Source organism: Furipterus horrens, unplaced genomic scaffold, assembly GCF_987537825.1.
Source record: "Furipterus horrens unplaced genomic scaffold, mFurHor1.1.pri manual_scaffold_7, whole genome shotgun sequence".
Taxonomy (NCBI): Eukaryota; Metazoa; Chordata; class Mammalia; order Chiroptera; family Furipteridae; genus Furipterus; species Furipterus horrens.
The window spans coordinates 17,453,376-17,462,538 of NW_028327177.1; the positions used below are offsets into that span (position 1 = coordinate 17,453,376).

General features: G+C 31.4%; 1 non-coding gene across 1 annotated transcript; it reads left to right on the forward strand.

Moving 5' to 3' along the window:
• Positions 1 to 5,124: 5,124 nt before the first annotated feature.
• LOC150004079 (U6 spliceosomal RNA) lies at positions 5,125 to 5,227 on the forward strand. Its single transcript, XR_016512502.1, has one exon. It is a non-coding gene; the product is annotated as a U6 spliceosomal RNA (small nuclear RNA).
• The last annotated feature ends 3,936 nt before the right edge of the window (positions 5,228 to 9,163 follow it).

The window sequence follows — 9,163 nt, forward strand, 5'->3', positions numbered from 1 at the left end:
TTCAGATGACAGTTGCACTGCGTTTTTGCTGGTCCAGTAGTAGACTGCAGTGAAAGCAATTTTAAAGCAATTTTAGGTGTCTTTATTTCTAGTCTTTGAAGCTGGGACTGCATGTAAGATCCTGTGCAGAGGAACATCATGACTGGCAATCAAAACTATTTTTTACAGGGATTAGATAATTCCACAAAGGAAAGTGTAATTGCTGTTACTAAGAATGGGTGCTGAGTGGTAAACATTTTTTAAAAGATGGAAATTCATCAGAAATAGCTAGTTTGATGCTATTCATTTGCAAACTTGGGTATTCATTTCAATTAAAAAAACTTACAGTGTGCCTCTTCTACTCTAGACAAGACATAAAACTGTATAATGCCTAACATTGACAAATTACTTAAACTTATTCCTTTTGTTGCATTTGTTTTTACATTTAAATTTAAAATACAGAGTGGGGCAAAGGTAGGTTTACAGTTGTCCATACAGAAAGTAATACAATAATTAATAAATAATAATATAAGAATGAACTCTGTTTCATGTACTCACAACTGTAAACTTACTTTTACTCCAGTATTTTATCATCACCATCTTTATCAAACTATCATCATCATCACCTAAATCAGCCATTTAGTAATTATTCTAATTGGAGCATATTTTAGGTTAGGAAGGAAATCCTCCTCTACTTTCTTACAAGTACTACAAGCACAATAAACATTTGATTATATGTTATGAAACTTACCCCTTCCACCCCACTTACAAGCTTAGTGATCCATATTCAGCCAAACTCGGCATTAAAATCCACTTGAGAACTTCAGGTGTCACTCTGGAGAGTCTCTAGTCCACTTCACCAACTTCACACTGGCTCATTTTATTTTAAATGCCAGCAAAGGGAAGGTGCTTGCATTCCGTGTCTCATCTACTAGCTTTAAATCGTTGGCTACTGCTAACCCACAGAGTTCATCACACACACACAGTCCAACTGGTGAGCAGACTAATAAGGATGCTCCCAGGGTCTGCATTACCAACAACTCCTATTGAGCTCTGCTCTGTTGGATCTTTAAAGTAATGTGCTGTTTAAATGGATTTTTCCCTATGTGTTTCTGTCCAGGATCTTTCTTAGAAGTAACTTCACTTTAAGCTTTAAACTAAAATGACAAATATAATTTTCTCAATTAGCTGATCAAAATGGATATGAAGCTTATACACAATCAGGTACTTAAATGATGACATCAAAGCTGCTATAGAACAAGATTCAGAAAAATTATGCAAGCTTGGATTTTTAGCCTAGTATTTCCAGACTGAGAATTTTAATGAATAAAATGTATTTTACTTATAAATCCTCAGATAACAATGTTTCATTCTTACCATTTATTAATTTCTGTATGCACAGTTATATAATATTATAATATATTCATTAACTCTGATAAAACTTCAATAGCTCAATACTGATAGCAATATCACCATAGAACCATTTATAAAATCCAGCATGTAACTGTGTGAGCTTAATTTTCTGCATGTCTTAACAAACGCTGGTGGCATTTCAATAACAACCTACCAGTCAGATAAGAAAGTGGCACTGGAAAATGCAGCCAAATCAATGAGCAAAATAAATGAGAATATCCAGGAATTCCTGATAGTGCTATTTAGTCATTTAACATCAGGAAGTATGATTTTAACTATGGTTTAAAAAATGACAATAGTGATTTTTGAAGATAGGGAGGAAATATTTTTGTATACACTGATAATCGCTATATGCTCTCTATTGATAATATTTTTAAAATATATATTGTCTCATTAAAAATTATTCTTAATGTCCCCAAAGAAGTACAAAGGGTATTATAAAACTGAAGGAATAAGTTGAAGCAACCAATTTTAACAACAAGCTTAGGATACAGAGAAAGAATATAAAAATACTCTAAATGCTTTTTCTCTGCTCTCCTATTCTAAGCTATATAAACAAAAGACAGCCTACTGCTTTCTTAAAAATAAATCTTGGGTTTCTCATCTCTTTTATAGAGAGTAACTAATTGAATAACCACAAAATTAGGTGGATCAATTTATGGATTATTTTTAGGACAGTCAAGAATAGGGCACGTGAATTTTTTTAATTTATTTATTTTTTATTGCTTAACAATAGACTTTGGGATCAATACATTACCACATCAACTGTACTTTGAATAAAAATATCCCCAGAAGACTTGGAAGAACACAGCATATTGAAAAGATTATTGAACTTGGAATCAGGAAAACTGGATCCCATTCCAACTTTTGGCATGAAAGATATTTAAAGCTAACCACCATTTTGATAATTGTTAATAAACATATTTGAACCTCAGACAGTTAGAGATATTTTTAAAGGTTTTGAACTCGACATTTAAAGATTAGTTGAACAATTCTACACTTTTCCTGTACCTCTCCTCCAGCCTTCTCTAATATTTCCATTTTACATAACCTTAATGAAATTGTTGGAACCTGGAAATTAACATTGGCACAATACTATGAACTACACATAAGACTTTATTCCATTTCACCAGTTTTCACTAATGTTTTCTTTTTCTTCCAGGATAAAATCCAGGATCCCACATTATATTTAGTTATTATTTCTCCTTAGTCTCTTAGTATGTAACACATCCACAGACTTTCCTCTTCTTTCATGACCTTGATACTTTCAAAGAATACTGATAATCTACTTTGTCTAATACAAATTAATTGAGTCTGAAGCAGCTTCATGACCAGACTGAAATTATGTACTTTTGTCAATAATATCACAAAGCTGATGCTGAGTTCTTAAAGCATCATATCATTGGGTCCATAATCTGCTCTGTCTTACCATGAGTTATGTTGACCCTTCTGGTTTCTCCACTGTAAAGTTATTATCTTTCCTTTCTGGTTAATATATGTGAATATTGGCATTTATTTCCATATTTATGGATTCAATATTATTTTGATTCTCTGGGTTATAATAAAGCACTATTTTATTTAGTTATTTATTTGCTCAAATAGGTAGTTGTTACTTTAGTTTCACATGTGTTTTTCAACAAGCCTACATCTTTTTTTTTTTAGCATGACTATATTTTGGTATTGAAGGAAAGATAATCCAGAAACTAAAAAGTTGTTTTGTTTTTTTTTAAGTCAGATGTGCATAGAAAAGAAATAGAAAGAAGTATGGGTAATAAGATATCAGAGATTAGGAGAAAGTGGCATTTCTCATTATCTTTTGCATATTCAAACTGTGAGAATCATAGAAATATTTTACATACTTTAAGGAAAAATTAACAATTAAAATAAACTAAGATGTGGAAAAAATAAAAAATGGAATACAAATGCTAATAAATAAACCAAACTCTATACATGCTGATGGTTCCAAAGGAAAGAACGATTTTAAGCAACTTCAGTAAACAGTATCTTGACTAGATATAGCAAGGACAGAAAAAAAAAAAGATATATGTAGCAAATATTTTTTATGCAGGGGTATGTATAGTAATTCTGAAACTGCTTATTAGGTGTATTATAATAATCAAACAAGTAAATATATTGTAGCTAACAAAAACTTGGTTTCTCGCTGTTGGGGAAAGAATTTATAAATACTTAAAGGAGGCAGTTTAAATTTAAGTCTGTGGTATTGAATTGGAGTTTAACTTAATACTAAAATTATGGTATATATATATATTTATGTCACTCATGAAATATATATACATTAGTAATTAGATACATAAATAAATAAATATATATATATGTTTATTTGCATGGATTAGTATACATACTTATATTCCCTTGCTCTGTACAATGAATACCTAGAAGCAATGGCAGCCCAGCAGTAATAAGCACACTCAGAGAGCTCAGATCTTGTTTTCTAAATGCCATTGTCAAATTAGGTATATTTAGAATGCATCAAGAGTCCTTATGGATTCAGGGTTGTGGAAGGATATATGCTTAAAGCTATTTTAATATTCTAGCTGAAAATTACTCAGCTTTGTTCACTAGGGTAAGAGCAACAGTGCATCATGAAAACAGTCTATTAGTTGTAAAGAAATTGAAGAAGACATCTCCTTAATATTAATGGATTAGCTCAGAGGTTTTCTAATTATATTAAAAGGAAAAACTTGATGTTGATGGCAAGACAAGAACAACTAAGGAACCCTCAACTCTGCATGCCAATGATTCAATGACTGGTTTGTAATGTGTGTAAGTTATGCTTACACTTGTTCTAATAATAATTGATTTATCTCCTCATCCCATTCTTTTAATAAAGCAGTAATAGATTTTTTATTAGGACTCCCAAATACATCTTTAATAAATATATTTCTTCATTATAAAACTATTTATGAAATATGCATAATAAGAAATATTGTTTCTAAAACCTAAGAACAGTGATATTAATATGTCACAAGCCACACTTCACAGGTATTCTCCTGTAGTAGATATATGAATAGTTATAATACAAGGTTTAATCTCTCAGAATTGCAAAACAATAAAAGGGCTGTGTTCTGGGAAACAAATATAAGTTGATAAATAAATTCTGATAAGAGACTGTTTTCAAAGACATGTGGCATTTGAAAAGGACCATGAAAATAGACTTTGGGGAGAAAAAAAAACCCTTAGAAGTCATTGTAGTAAACCACAGTCATTTATTCAAGGTTGAGCAAAGATAGGAGCAATTATTTATGCCCCCAAAGTTTCTATATTTCTATAGGGATCAGTAGTCAGCCTAGTTATGACTTTCTCATGGCTGTGGCAGAGTTATAAAACAGCAGTCCCTGATTTGTGTCACATCTAGCAACATCTCAACCCAAACAAGTCATATGGTCAGGCCCAGAATAAGAGTGGGGAATGTTACTTTGCCCTGGTAAGTAGTGGTAGAGTGTGACTATTAAAAAAAAAAAAAAATCTTGTACAAAAAACATGTTATTACTAGTTTTCTTTTAACAAAATATCCTCTCTCCATTCCATAAAAACTCCTTATGTGTTTCTCTTGTTATTTGAATGTCTCTGAATTAAGAAAAAATGAATAATCTATATTTTTGCAAGTTATCACAATCCACTACCTTGACTTTTAATATTTTAGCATCTCATGGAGCAGATACTTATAATTAAAATTTACCATATTTACAATTAATCAAAACAGTATACCAAGTGCTAATTTTGGTAGCACATTAATCTTAAAATGTTACAGATGACATGAGCATAGCCCCTGCACAAATATGGCATGCAAACTTATGAAGTGCTCTATATTTTCTTGTAATGAGTACTAAATAAGGCATAGAGATCTAATGACAGTACAATGAATATAGAAATAATACCGTACTATAATAGTAAAGTATGATAAATATTTCTCCAATGATAACCATATCACAATATATGCTATATGTATTAAACTTATAAACTGTAATGTGTCAAATTTATCAATCAACAAAGAGAATCTATAAGTTTTATATTCCATTACATTCATTATTTACTTTGAAATGTTTGCCACAGAACTGAAACTGAACTACTATAATGAGAAAAATATAAACAGTACAATAGATTTAAGTTGTCCATTTTAGCTAGAAAATATTAATGATAGCTATATAGTGTTTAAAAAAAAATTCCCTTTAGTTTTTAGAAAAAACTGAACCTTGATTAAAAATAAACCAAAAAATATTTTTTTGTTGTATTGTTAACCAGTCTAATTTTAGCATACCTAATAGCTTGAAGAATGGCAATATGTATTTTCGTTTTTTACTTTTTAAATTATATTTTATCGATTATGCCATTATAGCTGTCCCAATTTTCCCCCCTTTTCCCTATTCCACACAGCACCTCCTACTTGCTCAGGCAATTCCCACACCATTGTTAATGTCCATGGACCATGCGTATAAGTTCTTTGGCTACTCCATCTTGACTAGAAATCTGGCAATATGTATTTCTAAAAAGAACAAAGTAAGTGTCTAGTTGAAGTATTTCAAACTAGATGCCTAGATATTAATACTCAGAAAATTTATATGCATCATTGATAGTGACTTCTAGCTTTCTCAGCGTGATTATAATACCATGTGTAGTATCATGTTCTCTCTGGGAAGATTTAAATATGTGGTATGCTAAAATGTATTTCATTGATGTGAAAATTCATCTTTCTGTTACGTTGCCATTATTGCTCAGCATAGAGTTACAGGTTGCTTTATTTACATTAGGTTTTTTAAATCTATAGTAGAGGGAAGGCATAGTTATATTTTTCATGGTTTTTAACTTTTAAGATCTGAGAGATTAAGCCATCTCACACAAATCATATGAAAAAATATATCTGACTCTCAAAATGTGAAAATGTGTAAATCATAGAAACTATCAATCTATATGAAGTTATTATGTTTTTAAGTAACTTTTATAATTTTTAAAAAATCAATATTCCAGTTTTTACGTGTGTGGAAATAAAAATCTCCTTAACATACTATATTAAAGCAAGTAATAAATAAATAAATATATAGAGAGAAACATATATATTTATATAACTAATGAAAGATCTGAGAACTTTGAAAGTATACAAATCAGATTTGTATGTATTATCTTCTTAAGACTGAAATATTAAATTCATAGAAGATATGTCAGTAATAGTTATTTTGAATGTAGACATTTATGTTCTATTTGTATTGCGTGGTGTTCAAATTTTTTCTCATTTGATATGAGATTGTACTGTATAAATTACAAAAGCAATATTAAGTATATTTGTTCTTCTGAAAATGCATGTAAGATTTGCCTTAAAATATGACTTCTTCTCATCATATTCCTTTGCTCAGAATAAAGTACACCCAATTGAAAACTAACAATTATCAATTCATATGCAAATCTCATCAGATTCTCTATGACAATCAAGCCTATATCTATAATGTCAATAGCCCAGAATGGAATATATATGATACTGTATATTTATATTTCTATGAATTCACAAACTATTTTTAAAATGACTGCTGACCACTGAATACTATATACACACAGTTAAGATTGTAGAAGTAAAATATAGTACGCAATACACTGATTGTTTCTTGTTGACAATTTAATATTTTACTACCTAAATTTAAGTATTACAAAATCATGCATCATGTAAAAGTCCAACATACAAAGGAAAATATTACATTTTGAACCATCAACTTATTATTTTATTTGAATACAGCTCTTATTGAAATTACAGTGTGTCCCGGTTATGCAAAAGACTAAAATATTCTCCTTTTTTAACTGAACACTGTAATTATTTTACTATTAAAACCATGTTTTCCTCAGCACCACCATGCACTCATGTTAGAGCTAAGATCATAGCCTTGATTCCTGAAAGTCAATATTGATTACTCTGTATTAAAGTATTTGTTTTAAGCAGCAGAATTTGTTGAAAATTGTCCAGCAATATGAACTAAAATTTTACCCCTTATAAATTTAAAATTTGTTGCATTTCACCAAAAACAGTCTCTCATAAACGTGTCTTATTTTTGTCACTGTATATTTCTAACTTCTTCTAGAAGAACACCTGGGTTTTCTCCTCAATCTTAATCTCAAATCCTCTTAAGCACTTTGAGGATGAATGGTTACTGTCATGGTTACTTAGGTCCTGAAACGGTGATAGGAGAGAGAGAGTGGACCAGAGTTTCTCCTCATGGAAATAACCACATTGCCATCAGTTGAATTTCCTATAGCATATAAGAGAAATCAACGTGGAGTATTTCTCCTCCATACGCCTGTGCCCCGCAGAGTTAGAATTCTGAACTAAATGTCACTTTTCTTTATGGCATGCTTTTGTCGTGTGAGTCAATAAATAGCTCTATGGCTAATAGCAGTCACGTTTGGTGGGCTCTGTCATCTCATGTGTATTTTATAAATTGAGGCCTAATTCATACCAACATTGCACCTGAACATTGAGGCTACTGTTTAAACAGGATGAAGCAATCCTTCCCACTTTGTGAGTGAAGGAAAAGCTTTCTCCACATATCTCCTCCACCCCGTTTCCCCCATTCTGTCTTTCACAGCCACTTTTTCTTTGTCTTTTTAATTGATTTGAGAGAGAGGGAGGTGGGGACAGAGATTTGTTATTCCACTTATTTATACATTCATTGATTGATTCCTTTATGTGTCCTGACTGCTGATTGCACCTGAGACCTTGGTGTATGGGAACGATGCTCTACCTGGCCAGGGCCATTCTTTTTCTTAAGGCAAGATAAATGTATTAATCTATTAAGCCATGTTAACCATAGAATGCACTAAAAGTTGTTTTTATTCATTTATGTGTTCATTCATTTACTTAATGTCTATCTTGAACTTAAATAATTGTAGGCACTTAATCTCATTTGTGGAGTTACTTCAGTAAGCAAGACAAATATGGTCCTTTTTCTCGTGCAGCTTATGTTGCATCTGTTAAATTTTTACCACTCTCTCCTGTTTTGCTTTGTTTTGTTTTCCTATTTATTTTCCTATTTGTTTCCCAGTGTTAGAAGATTCTATTAACCTATCATCAAGTTACTGATTCCTCAGCCATGTTGATTCTACTGATGAGCCCTTCAAAAACAATATATACTTTTGGTACAGTGATTTTGATTTCTAGCACTTACTTTTAATTCTAGCTTAGAGTTTCTATCTCTCTGCTTACATTACCTACCTGTTCTTGCATGTTGTATATTTTTTCCATTAGAAGACTTAACACATTAATAAGCATAATTAGTATTAATTATCTCTCTGATAATTCAAATATCTCTGTATATCAGAAACTGGTACTGACATTTCCTCAGTCTCTGCAGAAGATTGTGTTTTCTCTTGTTTTCTGGCATGCTTAGTAATTTTTTGAAAGCCAGACATATTCCAGGTAATAGAAACAGAGGTAAATAGGCCTTCGGTGTCAGAATTTATGTTAACTTGGGTAAGAGTTGTGCTGTGTTTCATGTTTTCTGTAGCTTTACGTACCATAAGATTAAATTCATCTAGTGTCATTGTTTTTGTCACAATTCTTGACTTGGGACTTCTCTAAGAAAACCTCAGGAGAAAGAGTCTGTCTCTCTCAACTCTAGCCCACTGTTCTGATATTAAATCCCTGTTGGTATAGTAGTAAGGAGTGGAAAAAAGAAAGTATTTTATAATCTAATGTAGAAATCCCTGTCTTGAGCTCTGCCCTCATGACTTTTTCCAGCAATAGCCCTCCCCTCCCCCTGGTTCTCTATTC